The following is a 19,286-nucleotide window of genomic DNA, read 5'->3' on the forward strand; positions in this document are numbered from 1 at the left end:
GATACTCCTAAGCTTCTTTTACTTCTTCTGGGTATTTGTGATGTTTCTCTTTCAAATGCCAGGGTGAAGGGTATAGCTAATTGAACAAGTGCACAAGTGCCTCCCCAGTTAGATGGCAGGATGGACCGTAAGATCTTCCCTCCACAGTACCACCAGAGATCTGCCCTGGGGATCTCAAGTCTTGAATAGTTTCCCATCAAGTCCTCGGTAGCATTCAAGGTCCTCGTGCACAAGGCAAATTCTCCCAGACGCTGGGTAGCACTCACACCCTGCCGTGAGAAGCAAGCTGTATGGTTACCTGTAGCTGTGGAGAATACAGGGGGAGCCCTGATATTGCTATCGTGCAAGGAAGGGAATGGCAAAGAGAGAGACTTACAGGCCTCATTTCCCCAGGCAGTCTTTTCTTGGTACAATGCAATCATACATCGCATTCCCTGGGAATCCTCGGTCCATCCCAATGGGCAGGGCACTATCTGGGCAATCGGTCATCCTGTTAGCGTAGCAACCACATAACCACCAAGTGATTATATGAAGGTGCTTTATTCAGCGCTGGAAGCCGGGGCAGGTGCCCAAATCTGGCTTCAAGTCCCGTTACTTCCCAGCCGTTATTTATACATACAATATTGCGTCAGGTATACATATTCATTACAGGTTGCAACATCAGCCTCGCTTTTCATTCTAATTAGCTCCCCTCCCCTTTGCACATGCGTGGCGCACTCTGGTGGTCGTCAAGGTGGTCGTCCAGATGAAGTAAGGAGTCTTCCTCTCCGCTAAACTCTTTCACCTTTCTCACTCGACGCATGCTCCCTCCGTTCCTTGGTTCTGCTTCAACTCATTTCATCATCTCCAGGCCCTTATCCAAGGTCAGGTTGTACCTGTTCCCTCCCAGGGTTCCCCTTCAACGATTCCTTTAAATGTTCAATGTACTCCCTAGGTTTCCAGTATACATAGATTACTTGATAATGTAAGTACATTTAATAATATTTAATTATACCGTATGATCCATCACCTGAGAAACATTAATAGAACATCCATTCGATTCTCCCCAACACTAACATTTTGAGAAACATTAATAGAACATCCATTCGATTCTCCCCAACACTAACATTTCCCCCCTTTGAAAATACTTCACTCATACCAAGAGCAAGTATTTTCATTACTATTAAAACATAATTATATACATCCTGTTTACCGGTAACATGCATATTCGGGTTCGGTTCAGGAGACTCATAAGGTTTTCCATACATGATTTCATAGGGACTTACTGACATCCCACTTCTTGGCTTTATTCTAATTCTTAGCAAAGCTATCGGTAAGGCCTGTGGCCACTGTATCTTAGCCTCCTGACAGATTTTGCTTAATTGTCCTTTTAAAGTTTGGTTCATCCTCTCTACTTGACCACTAGATTGAGGCCTCCGTGGGGTATGTAAGTTCCAGGTAATTCCTAGTAACCTACTAACCTCCTTAACCACATTGGCAATGAAATGTGGTCCCCTGTCTGAAGAAATACCCAATGGTACACCAAATCTAGGGACTATTTCCCGTAGTAACCATTTTACCGTTTCTTTAGCTTGGTTGGTTCGACAGGGAAGGGCCTCTGGCCATCCTGAAAAAGTATCAACCCCTACCAATAGGTATTTATAACCTCTTGCTTTAGGCAGTTCTACGAAGTCTATTTGCCAGTAATCTCCAGGCTCTATCCCAGCTCTAGTTCTTCCCATCTCAGCATGTTTCCTTGCTACCGGGTTATTCTTTAAGCAAAGCTCACATTTTGACATTACTGACTTTGCCATTGTTAACATGTGTACCGAGATGACACCTCGTTTCAAATAGGTCACCATTGCTCCTGCACCCCAGTGACATTCATTATGTTTTATTTGTAAGATTTCTCGCATTACTATAGGAGGCACTATAAGTTGTCCTGTCGCAGTCACATACCAGCCGTCAGGATTCTTCTGGGCCTTCATCAAATTTGCAAGTCTCTCATCTTCTGCTGAATACTTTGGGTTTTTAGGTAATTTGAAACAAGAGAGGCCTACCTTCGATGGAATTAGAGCCATTACTTTCCGTACTTCACGCGCGACCTTCCGGGCCGTCAAATCTGCCAATCTGTTACCTTCTGCAATCTCTGACATCCCTCCTTGATGAGCTTTACAATGCATTATGGCCACCTGTTGGGGTTTCTGTACAGCTGTTATTAATTTCAATATTTCTTCCTGATATTTTATATTAGTCCCTTATGAGGATAGCATTCCCCTTTCTTTCCATAATGCCCCATGTACATGAACTACCCCGAATGCATATTTTGAATCTGTCCAAATATTCACATTCTTACCCTCGCTTAGTTCCAGGGCCCGCGTCAGGGCGACTATTTCTGCTCGTTGGGCTGAAGTCCCCGGAGGTAGGGAATTTGCCTCGATCACTACCTTCGATGTAGTTACTGCGTATCCTGCATAACGAGTCCCATTTTCCACAAAGCTGCTTCCATCCGTGAAAAGTTCCCAATCCGGTCTCTCCAGAGGCTGATCTTTTAAGTCTGTTCTGCTGGCATAGGTATGTTTGATGATCTCCACGCAATCATGACTGAGGTCTCCTTCCTCCGCAGTTGTTCCTAGAAACACTGCTGGGTTCAATAGGTTAGTAGTTCTTAAGATTCATTCGGCTGGGCGATAGCCAATGGCCCCCCTTTTGCCTGTATTAAAAGGACTGTGGCTGCCACGGCCCTTAAACACGAGGGCCATCCGGCGCTTACCGCATCCAATTGTTTAGAAAAATACCCCACAGGTCTTTTCCAGCTCCCAAGTCGCTGGGTCAGTACTCCTAATGCCAATCGTTGTCTCTCATGCACAAACAGCTGGAAGTCCTTTGATAAGTCCGGCAAGCCCAAGGCAGGCGCCTTTATCAGGGCTTCTTTTAATTTCTTAAAGGCCTCTTGTTGTGGCTTTCCCCAGGTAAATGTACAGGCCTTTTGGGTTTCATAGAGGGGCTTTGCTATGAGTCCATAGTCCATTACCCACAGTCTACACCACCCGGCCATACCTAGGAAAGCCCGTAGTTCATGCAAATTTCGCGGCTCGGGGATTTCACAAATAGCTTGTATTCGGTTAACTCCCAATTTTCTTTGTCCTTGAGAAATTTCACATCCCAAATAAATTACTGTTGTGCACGCGATTTGTGCCTTTTGTTTAGAAACCTTGTACCCATTTAGTCCCAATTGATTCAAAATATCAATAGTTACCTGAATACATTCTGACTCTCCTTCGGTAGCTACTAATGTATCGTCCACATATTGTAACAGCAGGTATCGATCCTTTGGTACCTGAACCTGTCCTTGGTTAATCTAATCTTCTATTTCTTTAGCTAGTTGACTGCCGAAGAGGGTCGGGCTATTCTTGAATCCTTGAGGCAACCTTGTCCAGGTTAGTTGCATCTTTCGTCCGTTCCATGGATTTTCCCATTCAAAAGCAAAAAGCTTTCTACTTTCCTTGTCAATGGGTATGCAGAAGAAGGCGTCTTTTAAATCAATTACCGTAAACCACTTATATTTCTCTTTTACAGATGTTAACAATGTATAAGGATTAGCCACCACTGGGTGAATATCTTTTGTTATTTCGTTTATTGCCCTAAGGTCCTGCACTAGCCTGTATTCCCCATTAGGTTTCTTTACTGGGAAAATTGGGGTATTATATTCAGATTTGCATTCCTCCAGAATGTGGTAGCTAAGAAATTTATCTATAATCTTTACTATCCCTAGCCTAGCTTCTAGCTTCAACGGGTACTGTTTAATCCGTACCGGTCGGGCCCCTTCCTTAAGTTCAATTTTTACTGGCTGGGCTAGTTTTGATTTTCCAGGCTATTTCCAACAGCCTATCCAAATTTCTCAAATCTGCACCTTCTAACTTTTGCAATTTCTTCCTAATATCCTCTTGGGCTTGTCCCAAGAAAATGAGTACTAATTGAGCTTTAGCTTGCTCAGTCTCTACGTCTAAATCTGTATATTTCTTAGCAGTTTCTTTCAATCTCTCTAAAAAGGCGGAAGGTGATTCCGCTTTTTCTTGCCTGACATTATACAATTTTGACCAATTTATGGTCCGGGGCATGGCATTCTGTACCCCGATTTGTACCCAATCTTGATATCTCTTCAGCCTCCTTATTCCATCCCCTGTGTTATAATCCCATTGGGGATCCTCAGTGGGGAAGTTTTGATCTAGATTTCCAAGCACTAATCCATTACGTATATCTTCTCGGGCTCTCTCTCTGGCTGCCCGTAATACCATGTCCTTTTCTGTTGAATCCATCAAAGTATCCAGGATCACCTGGAGATCATCCCAATCGGGATTTTGGGTTTTAATGATCATTTTCATTATCCTAGCTACTTTATCTGGGTTTTCCCTGTAGGTGCCGGCTGCTTGCTTCCATATCATTAAATCCCCAGCTGAAAAAGGCACCTTGACATATACCGGTCCTTCTGTCCCCACTCCTTGCCTGAGGGGAGCGATTATTTTCCCTCCCTGTTCATTTATAGTTTCTCCTGCCCTTCGCTGTTGCCGGGTCCTATGTGACACGGGGAGACTAAAATCGGGGATTCTCCATCACTACTGCTATCTTCCTTTTCTCTTTTCCCTCCCTGTCCTGGCTCTTCCGGCGGAGCAACTTCCAGATCAATATTTCCATTATTATATTATTATATTATATTATTATATTATTATATACATTATTATATTATTATATACATTATTATATTATTATATTATATTATTTCCCATAATACTTATTATTCTCTATTGCCTGATGCTGTATACAGCGTCCCTCCTTAGTACATGCACAACAACGTTCCTCAGTTTAAACTTCAAGCACCATTATTCCACAAGCATGCTGCCATTCAGGCTTTCGGCGCAAATAAAAGAATAATTCCACATACGGCAGTTCATCATATTTTCCTTCCCACTTACAAAATAGCATTAATTGTAAAATTGTATTATATTGCAATGTCCCATTCTCAGGCCAAGTTTCTTGGTCCTCTAGTTTATACTGTGGCCACCAAATGTTACAATAATCAATCAGCTTTCCTTTCCGCATTTCTTGACCAAAACCTCCCTCTTTCCAGTGTGCTAGCAAACACCCCAGCGGGGATGTCCGCAGGATAGGTACATCTTTTCCCAGAATTTCTTTAATCTTTTTCATTTTGAGCTTATGATACGGACCCAAAAGCTGCCGGAGCAGCAACACACTCTCCCAAAAGCTGCCGGAGCAGCAACACACTCTCCCGAAAGCTGCCGGAGCAGCAACACACTCTCCCGAAAGCTGCCGGAGCAGCAACACACTCTCCCGAAAGCTGCCGGAGCAGCAACACACTCTCCCGAAAGCTGCCGGAGCAGCAACACACTCTCCCGAAAGCTGCCGGAGCAGCAACACACTCTCTCGAAAGCTGCCGGAGCAGCAACACACTCTCCCGAAAGCCGCCGGAGCAGCAACACACTCTCCCGAAAGCCGCCGGAGCAGCAACACACTCTCCCGAAAGCCGCCGGAGCAGCAACACACTCTCTCGAAAGCTGCCGGAGCAGCAACACACTCTCCCGAAAGCTGCCGGAGCAGCAACACACTCTCCCGAAAGCTGCCGGAGCAGCAACACACTCTCTCGAAAGCTGCCGGAGCAGCAACACGCTCTCCCGAAAGCTGCCGGAGCAGCAACACACTCTCCCGAAAGCTGCCGGAGCAGAAACACACTCTCTCGAAAGCTGCCGGAGCAGCAACACACTCTCCCGAAAGCTGCCGGAGCAGCAACACACTCTCCCGAAAGCTGCCGGAGCAGCAACAGCACAGTTTCCAGAAGCTTCCGGAGCAGCAGTGTGCTTTCCCAAAAGCTGCCGGAGCAGCAGCGTGCTGTCTCAAAAGCTGCCGGAGCAGCAGCAGCACGCTTTCTACATACCAATAATACCAGGTGCTGACCCTTCAGCACAAACCAATACAATTACCAATGCCGAACCTGCAGAGCTTTCGCTCTGTCTAACGGACGGCGCCTAGGCTTACCCCGGGAGCTCCCTGCCCAACCGAGCGTGGCTTTCGCCGCGTCTGACCGGCAGGCTTTCCCAACCAGATCGGTACCGAATACCCAAAGTTGAAAGCACCTTTGCTTACCGTTCCAGTGGTACGTCGTGAGCAGCGGAGGTCGGTCGTGGTTGACTGCTCCCCGAGAATCCCTCGGTGCCGGCTGGAGCGAAACCGAGACACGATCCGCCTCAGCAGTGCCCACGCTGTCCCATCTGGGTCGCCAAAATGTTAGCGTAGCAACCACATAACCACCAAGTGATTATATGAAGGTGCTTTATTCAGCGCTGGAAGCCGGGGCAGGTGCCCAAATCTGGCTTCAAGTCCCGTTACTTCCCAGCCGTTATTTATACATACAATATTGCGTCAGGTATACATATTCATTACAGGTTGCAACATCAGCCTCGCTTTTCATTCTAATTAGCTCCCCTCCCCTTTGCACATGCGTGGCGCACTCTGGTGGTCGTCCAGGTGGTCGTCCAGATGAAGTAAGGAGTCTTCCTCTCCGCTAAACTCTTTCACCTTTCTCACTCGACGCATGCTCCCTCCGTTCCTTGGTTCTGCTTCAACTCATTTCATCATCTCCAGGCCCTTATCCAAGGTCAGGTTGTACCTGTTCCCTCCCAGGGTTCCCCTTCAACGATTCCTTTAAATGTTCAATGTACTCCCTAGGTTTCCAGTATACATAGATTACTTGATAATGTAAGTACATTTAATAATATTTAATTATACCGTATGATCCATCACCTGAGAAACATTAATAGAACATCCATTCGATTCTCCCCAACACTAACATTTTGAGAAACATTAATAGAACATCCATTCGATTCTCCCCAACACTAACAATCCCGAGGCACAAGCATAGCAATTGCTATGGTTGAGACTCTGGACAGTATATTTGACCCATTCTATCCAGGCATTCACATCCCCATACCCTGTTTCAATCTCAAATGTTTGAACTGCCGCATTTCAAAGAGGGCCTCCTGTTTTCTCTCCTGTTTTCTCCTTGAGTTTCTCCCTTTCTCTGATGGCAATAGAGGATCGTTTCCATACAGCTATTCTCAATCTGGCTGTTGGGTCTCTACCAGTTATTTGTTCTCTCTGCTCAATTGTCCTTGGGCATTTAAATCTCCACAAGCTAACACCTCACAAGCATCAAACATGACAGATTGTGGTACATAACCCTCTGTCACATTCACCCATATTTTTATGGGGTATCCCGTCTTACTATTATCTGGTCATGCCTTTTCCAAGTTGCCAATTGACCAAGGCTTTCTCTGAGGCCTACAATCACTAAAAACAAAATTAATAATTGATTTTTCCCTGTCATTATTTTTGAACCTTAGGTTTCCAAATAATTATCAATACAAAGAATAAGATATACACTACTACCATAACAAACCCCCCTTGGGAACACTTCAATTCACTATAGGCCAGTCCTTTCTCTCAACCACAAGTCACACTCATTAGTTACCTGTGAAAATAAAAGGTTAGTTTACAATTGCAAGCTCTTATCCCGCTCAGAGTCCACTATGAGATTTTTCTCTTCGATTTCAGCTTCCAACAAGTCTTCTGTAGGAACAGCTTCCCAGGTACTAGGGTCGATGGATGCCTTCACTCGAGTATAGTGAGTCCAACCTTTTTCCGCAGTTCCTATGGCCGTTTCAGTGGTTAGTAGTACTTGGAAGTGTCCTTCCCATTCGGGCCGGAGTTGATCCTTTCCAGGTCTGAATCAGGACCCAATTTCCCACGGGTCCTGAGAAATGACAAAGAAGAGGACAACCCCAGAATACAGTTCTTAAGAAAACTCTCTTGTTTCGAATTGTGGTATCTCATCCCTTCTGCCCAGATAGGGTAATCCGAACAGCATCTCATACGGTGAAATTCCTATATCGTTTCTTGGTGCTGTTTGAACCTGGAGGAGTGCTAAAAGTAAACATTTTACCCAAGGAAGTTGGGTTTTTAACACTAATTTAGTTAATTGCTTCTTTAATGTCTGGTTCATTCGCTTTGCCTTCCCAGAAGAGGAGGGGTGCCAGGGGGTGTGAAAAGCCCACTCAATCTCTAAGGCCCGCATTAACCCTTGCAGTACTTGTGAAGTGAAATTATTTCCTTGGTCTGAATCAATGTTTTCAGCTATCCCATATCTAGGGACTATTTGCTCCGGTGATACCTTAGCCACCATGTTTGCAGTGGCAGATACAGAGGGGAAAGCTTACACCCATCCAGTCACGTGGTCAATTAGGACAAACAAGTACTTAAATCTCCCTCCTTTACGTAACTCAGTAAAGTCTACCTGTATACTTTGTAAAGGTCGAATCCCTGGCTCCCGTCCCCCTCTAGGTTAGTTACAAATGACCTTTTTATTTGCCTTTTGACATATGGTACATCCTCTGCATATTTGCTTCACTAAAGTGTATATTCCTACACAGACATACCTTCTTAGCACAACATCACACATTGCTTGCATCTCCCAATGACTCTCTTGATGTAAAACATCATATTTGCCTCATTGGTGCTTTATTCAGCATTTCTCTCCCATCAGGGAGTATCCATTTTCCCTCAGGCTTCGTGGCTCCTGATTCCTTAAAGAAATCTCTCTTAAAAACTTTTTGTTCTTTCTTAGTTTTCAACAATTCCCTGAATCCTCTCTGGATTTATTCTCAGTTTTCCCTCAGACATTAGATGCCTTAAATACCTGACTTCTCTTTCTACGTATTGTAATTTATTTTTCAATACTCCCAAGCCCTGCTTTCCCAGAAAGTTGAATAGCTTGTTAGTAGCTTCCTTCACAACTGTTTTCTCCTGTCCTGACAATAAACGATCATACACATTTTGTAATAGAAATTCCTCCTTGGGAGGTTGGAATTGCTCCAAAATCTGTTCTAGAACTTTGCCCAAATTAATCGGAGGCCCTGTAAACCCCTGAGGTAAAACTGTCCATATGTATTGTTGCTTCCGTCCCCACTTCAGAGTCTTTCCAGTCAGAGGTGAATATATCTTTGCTCTCAGGGCCTGAGAACACTCCATTAATAACACTGTTATTCCAGTCTACCAATTTACTATTTGAATGCCCAATTTCATCATCAAATCCCTTCCCAACAAGTTAGTCCCTGCCTTGGGTACATACAATAATTGCCCAGAGATCATTTTATCCCCTAGTCTCAGCTTGGTATCCCCCAAAGGTGGCACTGTTATCCCAGCCCCTTCTACCCCCATCACTTTTTAGGGTTTCATTAGTTAATTTAATCCCTGATACTTTACAGGCCAGTAATGACCTAGCTGCCCCTGTGTATTGTGTTTGATGGCAAGGTTCGGGAGGGGGCTGCAGTGGCAGCCCCCACGAGGAGAATCCAGAAACCGCCCCGTGGCAGATAAGGGACAATTTCATCCGGCCCCAGAGGGGCCCACCGCTGCCCAGAGCCAAGCCATGAGCAACACAGTCCGTGCCTCTGTGAGAGCACATCCACGAAAACGAACAAACAAAAACCTGCTGCTCAACAGCAGCTGGGAGAGCGAGGAGTGAGAAACCTCCCCGCAGACACCAAAGTCAGCACAGACGGAGGGGGTGGAGGCGCTCCAGGCGCCGGAGCCGAAGCCCCCTGCGGCCTGTGGAGAGGCCCCTGGTGGAGCAGGCTGCCCCCCCTGCCCCCCCCCTTCTCGATACTTGGGAAACTGACCAAACACCACAGCAAATATACCAAAACTTCTAGACGGTTACTTAGATAATGCCTACATCCTCTTTCCCTGCTCATTCAACTTTCCCAACTCATTCAAAAAACAGCTCTGTCAAACATTACATACCACACCTTTAACACCTTCAATAACCCTTTTTAACACTTCTTCTTATCTTTCTCCAGCCTGTACTTTCACCAAAGTCTCAGTCATTAGCCAACTTAATTCCATACCTTTCTCCCTCATCCCATTTTCCTTCTCTCCTCCTTCTTCCACTCCGGATATTCCTACCTGAAGTGGCCAGCCTGCCCACACTTAAAACATCCCATCAAAGCCTGTCCCTGCTAAGATTCAGGCCACAACACGGGTAGCTTTCCTTGCCTGCCATTCCTTCATCTCTCTTCCTCTCTTTTCCATCCTGGCCCTGACTCCCCCTGAAGATTTTCTTCCTCTTTCTCCAACACTCTGCCTGACTACCTGCTACACTGTCAGTACCATTAGTTTCACTCTCTGCTTTTCCTTCTCATCTCACCTCTTGACACACACGTTCAGGGCCTCCCACAGGAGAGCCCCCCAGTGACTGTTCACTACATCCCCCCCACCTTCTGGAGCATTTTCTGTGCATCTTGCCAGGCTTCAATCACAAAATGAACTTTCAAGAGCCCTTGGGATACCGGGTCCTCAGGATTCATCCCCAAGTACTTTCTCATTCTGACCCCAAGTCTCTCATATGATTTCTGTGTTGCACACTATTATTCTTCCAGCCAGGATCGGCAAGTGGTTATTTCTGCCCTGCCGGTATTACCCCTGGTCCTGGAGGATGAGTTCTTTCCCATTTTTGTATAGCAGCTCTCCTCCTGATCATTCCCATTTCTTTCCCTGTAAACAACATATTTATATACATAATTCCCCCTCCCCAAGGGTATAAGTTAGGTCCTAGGAAACTCCTAACCTCTCTGCTGGTAAGGAGGGGGGAAGTTCACTTAAGAGGATACACAGTTAGTGTTAGTGCTGTTAGTATCAGGGAAGGCAAAATTCTCAGTACCTCTTCTACCTTGTTCTAATTCTTGCCAGAGCCTAGAGTACGCTCTTCTCTAGGGACAGTGTTAATTGCAGTCCCTGTCTCCTTTCCTGGAGCAACTGCTGCTGCCACCGATGCAATATTAGGATTATAGGGAGCATAACTTGGCTCCTCCTCCTCCAAAAAAAGGAATCTTATTGTTTACACATAAATTTCAAGCCTGAATTTTCATCAGGCCCGTATTTTGGCCAAAATACTGCTGTTTCCTTAATTGGTTCTTTTGTCCAGACTAATACACAATATTTAACCTTTTCTTTTTTTTTTTTTTTTTTTTTTTTTTACCATCTCCTCCGATTTTGAGATTATTTTTCCAATTTCTTATAATTCTTCAGGAAGAACTTTCGGTAGGCACTCCCCCAGGATATCTCCCTGTCCCCTGGAACTCATATTTCCCATTTTTCCTATTCTGGAGAATGGGGGTGTACTGCCAAGCACTTCCCCGTGCAAGGGCTACCGCACACCTATGAGTTTACCAGATTCCCTGGTGTACTTCCGAGCACTTCCCCGTGCGAGGCTTACCGCACACCAAATTTCCCTGGTGTATTGCCAAGCACTTCCCTGTGCAAGGGCTTACCATACACCAAATTTCCCAAGACTCTTCCTTTCTCTCCCTTATCTCACGCTTCGTCCGTCTCCAGCCGCGCCCCTCGCGGAGCTACGGAACCGCGGATCAGGACTCCACACTCGCTTCGTACAAAAGTACGTCTCAATCACACATCACACATCACACAGAGTCTCACCCAACCCCCAAGGCAATACTTAATATTTCTTACCTTGGTCTGTGCACAGACTTACCGGATCAATTCTTAAAACCCGGAGTGCCTACCTTCTTCCTTTCCCCACTACTTCACGGATCCTGCCTCTTTAATCAGTCTCGGGCCCTCTGTCAGCTCTCCGCAGAACCGCCACCGTCGATGCACAGGACCGCTGAAATCAGCGGGGCATGCCTTCCTGCTGCTGCGGCGGTGGGGCTCCCCAGTAGGTGACTGGATCCTGGACGAGCCCCCAAACTGTGAGAAACACTCTGTAGCCAATAACTTAGGCTCAGGCGAGGATCTCAGTGAAGTAGTAATTTATTCGCGATTGCAATGGCGGGCGCCCCACAAGCAGGAGAGCGCACCTACTAGTTCCAAAAACACAGTTTATATACTTTTTGATGACAGGACCCACCCCTGTTTCCCCACTGGAGTGGGTAATCCAGGTTCACAATCTATCTGATGCTTCACAGACAATGCCTGGCCTTCAGTTGCCGGCCTGTTTTTGAGATGGTAATGTGTTCTCCCCTTATCTGGCTTGACTTAACATAGTGATTTTCACCTGATTGCTCTAAGGAGTCTGGTTGTCTGCATTTTAGGAGGTCACCTGCTGAGCTTTCTTATCCCTGTAAGCATATCTCAATACCACATTCCTTCCTTCTATACAATGTAACACTGCAAAAACAACATTTCTATTCCCACATTTCCACATACAAACTCCACTGTTTCAGATTATTAATGAGCCCCGTTCCAATCATAAATCCACAGGACTTCGGAAAAACACCAGAAGCACTCAGTCTTCTGTCTTCTAGACAAACAATACCACCTTTTTCACAAAATTTACATTTCAACAAGACCGAATTTCGAGCCGAATGCTAATTTTTCTCATGCACTTTGTTAGTAAGCCTACACAAAACAAGGAATCACTCCTGTGTATCCGTCAAGATGGGGCTTTAAAAAGGTATTGAGGCCTAAATAAATTCGCTCTCCCCCTTCTTACCAAATTCCCAGGGCTCAGGCCCGAACCACCAAAGAAGTGACTCTCCGTTCTACCACTTTGATAATCAGTCAGCCCCTCTCCCCCAATACTTGGGAAACTGACCAAACACCACCGCGAATATACCGAAACTTCTAAACTGTTACTTAGATAATGCTCCCACCTTCCTCGTTGACATAGTCAAAACATTTAAGAACAAAATAGGATTATAAGATGCACCACCAGGGGTGGATTGTTAGGATATAGAGGTGGTAGGTTATCCAATGACTCCCATTCATCATCTTTTTCTTTTTCCTTTTTTTTTTTTTTTTTCTCCTTCAAACTTCTCGTCTGCTTTTAGTGTAAATATTGAGGCTGGAAAAGGACGTGAAGTCCTGATCCGTAATCCTGCATAATCACTTTCCTCCTGGCTAAAAGGTTCCTTTGAATTAACATGTATATTTAAGGCCTGGTCAATCCAGTCTTCGAAGGATCCGAAAACGGGCCAAAAGACGTGTGGTCTTAAAGGCTCCTTTGGCCATTCTATCATACACTACTGGACCATTTTTAATTTACTTTTTCCTTTTCTGGGGCCCCTATCGTTCCAATTTCTAATCATTATCCCTAATGGACTTTCTGGTGGTATGTCTGGTAATCTGCTCCCTTTTCTCTGGTCCCGGGTCTTCGATTTTGTCTGACCCATCTAGGAATTTTACTGTGGCAATTCCTACAGCCCTTGGTTGCCTTAGTGAGAGTGTCTTGCAGGGGGTTTAGGACCTATCACCCACCCACGAATCCTATAGGAATCGCTTTGGTCCTTCACCGGCCAAGTCCCTCGCGGGAGATTGGAACCGCGGTTAGAAGACCTCCACAATCGTTTCGGAACTGTTATAAGTGAGACCATACAAATTTCTTGGTCTATCAGAAATATTTTATTAATTAAGTAAGCAGGCACAAGCAAAACAGCGCTGGGCGGCTGGGGAGTCTCCGCTCCACCACAGCACGCAACTTTCCCTTTTCAGTGTCGCCGTTTTATAGCATCCAAGTTTCGGCTTGTCAGGACTTGTTGGACCTTCTGAAGCTGCGCAGTTCGTTGTTGGGGGTCGTTGTTTTTCTTTCAATGATCATGCGTTGTGCTCGTGTTCAAGGGGGAGGGTAGTGAAGCGGGAAACAGTATTTCACAGAGTCTTTTGTTTTACCAAGGATGTTTATCCAACACCCCCTCCCCACTATCTACTTGCTTAGTCTTCCCCCTTAACAAGGTCGTAAATTGCAAAACCTTATCTTCTCAGCAGATCCTCTGAATTCCTTTTAAAGACAATGAACAAACACCCGCTAATTTATCACAATCCCTCCTTTTTCTTTTTCTAACATATTTTGTTCATTGATGAATTTTTGAAGCACTTGTTTGCTCAATATTAAAGTTTCTGCGTCATCCTCCTCCTGTTCAAGAGATTCATATTTTGCACGCACAAGCATAAGGTGAGCTGCCTCTAATCGTTTTTTTTACAATCGCGATTATTCGATTGAATATACATGGTACAAAAGTTAGTGTTAACATGAGCAGCAACAAAGGTCCTGCTATAGTTGATAGCAGTGTAGTGAGCCAAAGTGAGTAATTAAACCAGGATTCATACCAATTCTGGTGGGCTTCATTTTCTATTTTTCGTTTTTCTAGCCCTTCTCTCAATTTAGTCATTGTATCCCTTACTACTCCAGTATGATCTGCATATACGCAACACTCCTCTCGTAGGGCTGCACACAATCCTCCTTGTTGTAGAAAAATCAGATCTAATCCCCTACGATTTTGTCGTACAGATTTCTCTAAAGCTGGTATGGATTGCTCGATACGGGCCAAATCCTCATCTACAGCAATGCGTAGAGAGGTAAATTCTTGGCTTTGTTTTTACCAGAGAGGTAATTTCAGTTCCGGCTCCTGCAGCCCCCAGAATCATCAGAGTGGCTAAAGTGACAGCCGTAATAGGCTCTCTCTTCCTTAAGTGTTTTTTTTGCCATAGCATGTTGGATGTACATATACTCCTCAGAATGGTAAAGAATCCTAGGTATAATTACTACCTGTACACAAAAATCATGAGACGAGTTGAACAATTTTAAAGATAAGCATGGAGTTACCCCCAGAGACGAACATACCCATCTGGTGTTATCTGCTGGTATTAACCATTTTTCTTTGTCTAATTGTGTAACATTTTCTGTAATATTGCATAGATGGAACTTCTCACCAGGGACCGTGCCTACGCACCTGCCATTCCCAGTTACTTCCGTTAACGTTATTCCTACATCCCTTCCCCAATTGCATTGTGGGGGATCGGTTTCGTTTGAACGGGTGGTTTCTCCCAGATCCCCAATGGCGTCGTAATATGAGGGCCTTATATCAAGACATAACCAGCAAGGTCTAGGCACGTCTGGATTTGGTTGATTCAACAACTGATAACTAGCATTCATGATTCTCCATATGTTATTCCCGGTCACCCCTTCATTTCTAATCCCATACTCCGGGTTTACTGATTTATTAGCAACCTCCAGTGGTTTAGGGCTATTAGGAGTTAGCATTCTAAAAGCTTGTGTAGGCTGAATCCTCAAAACACTCCCCGACAGTTTCTGATTTGGTCCCACCCGTTGGGGACTCTTAGTCTCTTCCTTCTTTATATAGATGATGCCTTCCCTATCAGTCCCCCAGCAGTAGTTATCTGCTGAACAACATGGTGATCTTCCCATCTAATCAGGCTCCATTTAAAAGGTTTGTGAGGGTGCGCAGACCCAGGAACAGTGTAAACAATCGTACCCATTACTATGTATCGCAAAAAAAATGGCTAGGGCCCATTTTCCAGAGTTCTTTACCTGGCCACGTAATTCCCCACCGTTTTACTCTCTGCCTCGCTTGTCAGTTCGGTTGCAGCGAACTACAAGGTGCAAGTTCTTCTTGGCAGCAGCAGTGTTCTTCAGGGGAGTTTCTCAGGTAACCGCGACCTTTTTCTGATCAAACAGGGTCCCCTTTCCTCCTTTTTTTTTTTTTACGATACATAGACAGTTAGACCATACTTATCGAGTTCGTTTCAACGTGAGCTTTAAGTCATCAGGGCCTGCGACCGCTTCCCATTTGCTTTTCTGGATCGGTCCTTTCACGCGACTGGCATGCGTTCACCCCTTCTCAGCCGTCCGGATAGCCGTCTCTGTGATAAGTAAAACAACATAGGGGCCTCCCCACCGTGGTGTTAAAGACGTTTCTTTCCATGTCTTAATTAGAACCCTATCTCCAGGTTGTATCCTATGGATTGCTATATCTAGCCACCAAGCCTTTCGCTTGCAACTCCCTCCGTTGGTTCATAAGCTGTATTAAATAAGGTTTTAATTGGATATCCTGTACCTGGGGGTGATCAGATGGCATCTCTAAATCATAAGGCATACCATACAGCCTTTCAAAAGGTGAGATTCCGACATCGGCTCGGGGCTATGTCCAGATATTCAATAGTGCAAGCGGTAAACATTTCACCCAGGAGGTTTTAGTCTCTATCATAAGCTTTGTTAGTTGCTTTTAATTTCACCATTCATTCGTTCTACCTTTCCCGAACTCTGAGGATGCCAGGGAGTGTGATATTCCCATTTAATTCCCAGAGCCTTCATCGTGTCTCGGGATACCTTTGACACAAAGTGTGGGCCTCGATCAGAGTCAATTGCTTCTATTACCCCGTATCTGGGTATGATGCTTTCTAATAATATCTTTACCACGGTTTGAGCTGTGGCCCTTGCCGTAGGGAATGCTTCAACAAAGTTTGTGAGGTGGTCTACAATAACTAATAAGTATCTATATCGCCCCGTTTTTGGAAGTTCAGTAAAATCTAATTGAATCTTTGCAAAAGGTCGATGTGCCAATTCTCGTCCTCCTCCCGGGACCCTTTTTCTCATGTGTTGAGCATTTACCCTCCGACAAGTTATGCAATCATTTACGATCCTCTTTGCTATATTATAAATCCCTATACACATATAATATGTGGCAAATTGATCCACCAACGCCTGAGTACCCCAGTGCGTCTGTTCATGAAATCTCCGTAGCACCCTCATAGCTACTGATTTTGGTAACACTTCCCGTCCATCAGGCAGTACCCATTTCCCTTTATCGGTTTTTTTTTTTTTTTTTTTTGAACCCCCATTTGTGTCATCTTGTCTTCTTCTGTATTAGTGAAACAGAGTAAGGGGAGGGGAATGGGTCCATTCGACCACAGGGAGTTAGTCGGCCCGCACTTGTAGCAGTTTTTATAAGGCGGGCTTTCTTCCTCTGAACAATTGCATTCAATCCCATCAACTCCCCATTCACTCCAGCAATCATAACATGGAAATTCCTTTAAGCCTTTCCCACAGTATTAAGTATTATATTAAGCATTATTATATATTATTATATTATTAATTATTATATTAATTATTATATATTAAGTATAAGTATTAAGTATTTCCCACAGTCTGGGCAATCTTCCCTCGTTCTTACAATTCTTATACTCATTAATGCTGCCCTTTTTGCCTCCTGATCTGCTAGATTATTACCCCTAACCTGAGGGGTGAGGCCTTTTTGATGCCCTTTTATATGTACTACAGCAATTTCTTTGGGCTCTCTGATAGCTTGTAAAACCTGGGTAATCAATTCCTGATGTATTAAACCCTTTCCTTGTGAATTGATGAGCCCCCTTTCTTTCCATATTTTACCAAATGTATGTACTACCCCATAAGCATATTTTGAATCTATATATATTGTACCGCTTTTATTTTTCAACAATTTTAGGGCCTGCAATATGGCATATAGCTCGCAAGCTTGGGCAGACCGGCTAGGGCTCAAAGGTCCAGATTCCACTATCTCAAATGTTTTCTCGTTTACTAACGCGTATCCTGATTTTTGCTTTCCCTCGACTACTCTCGAGGAACCATCCACATATATCTGTTCACCAATGGGTAATTCCACTTCCTCTAGATCAGGTCTCAATTTCGTTTGCTCTTCTATATTTCGGAGGCAATCATGTCCTAAGGACTCATTTGGTTCCCCATAAAGAAATTGAGCAGGGTTCTGTAGGGAGGTTGTTCCTAAGGTTAATTTTGGAGAGGAAATCAAAATTCCTTCATATTTTAATAATCTGGCGTCAGTGATCCATTTCTCTGCCTTCTGTTGCAGTACCCCGCATATATTGTGTAGAGATATTACTTTGATTTCCCCCCCAAAAGTGATCTTCTGTGCTTCTTCCACTAACAAGGCAGCAGCTACCACTACCTGCAAACAGTTTGGCCAACCCCGGCTAACCAGATCCAATAATTTAGACAAATAGGCCACAGGTTTGTTTTTTTTTTTTTTTTTTTTTACTCCCTGCCCATTCTTGGGCCAGCACTCCGTATGCTGTGCATTCTGCACTGTTCACAAAAAAAAAAAACAAAACAGCCTCCTTAAATCTGGTAAGCTTAACACTGGGGGGGGGCGTACTAGTTCCTCCTTTAACTTGTTCAGTCGTTCCTCATCTTCTTTTGTCCATTTGAGTAATCCATCCTTATTCAGCTTGTTATATAAAAATTTAACCTTTCCACTATAATCTTCTATCCATTGTCTACAGTATCCGGTCAACCCTAACAGTTGCCGTACCTGCTTTTTAGTTCGCAGGGATGCTAAAGCCAATATTCCACTGATTCTGCCTGGGTCTAACTTCTTAGTCCCCTTACTTAACTGGTGACCCAGGTACTTTATCTCTTGCTCCACAATTTGTAATTTTGCCCCTCCTTTTTCTTTTAAAGGGTACAGAGGGTACAGATTAACTCGATTCTCTGAGCCAATCCAAAGGCTTGCATATTCGCTCTCCTCTAAACAAAAAGGTTCCTTTGCACTTACATAAATGTTTAAGGCTTGGCAAACCCAGTCTTCAAACGACCCGAATATGGGCCAATAATTTGCCTACCTCCCCAAACTTCAACACAATAATGAATCATTTTTACTTTATCCTTTCCCCGCCTAAAAGGGGAATCACTCCAATTCTTAATCATTAACCCCAGTGGACTATCTGGGGGAATAGGGGGCAACCTAACACTAGGCATTACCCCACCCATGGGACCAGAAGGCTTACTCTTCTTCTGTCCCATCTTCCGGAGTGCCTTCACACACACACAGAGCCGCTTCCCCCTGGTCGTGGCCCAGTCCCTCGCGGGATGTGGGAACCGCACTACTGAGGGGTCCGCACTCACTTCGTCCGCAATTGGACGTCTCACACAGACACACTCCGGGATCACCAACCCCAACCGAACGGATCACCGGCCTATACTTACCCACCCCGTGGGTCTTCGTTCGGTCTTCGTGCACAAAGATTGCTTGGGGTTACCGGTTTTATTTGCTTGTGCCTAATTTTGGGTTCGTCGGTGAAGGGCTCGAGCGGGATTTCCCGTTCCCGGGGCCGCCGAAATCGGCGGGGCGCCTCCCCTAGAGGGATTCCCAGTCAATCCGCCTTCATCCGAGTCACGGCACCAAATTTGTTATAAGTGAGACCATACAAATTTCTTGGTCTATCAGAAATATTTTATTAATTAAGTAAGCAGGCACAAGCAAAACAGCGCTGGGCGGCTGGGGAGTCTCCGCTCCACCACAGCACGCAACTTTCCCTTTTCAGTGTCGCCGTTTTATAGCATCCAAGTTTCGGCTTGTCAGGACTTGTTGGACCTTCTGAAGCTGCGCAGTTCGTTGTTGGGGGTCGTTTTTCTTTCAATGATCATG

This window comes from Anser anser (genome assembly GCF_964211835.1).
Source record: "Anser anser genome assembly, chromosome: Z".
Lineage (NCBI taxonomy): Eukaryota > Metazoa > Chordata > Aves > Anseriformes > Anatidae > Anser > Anser anser.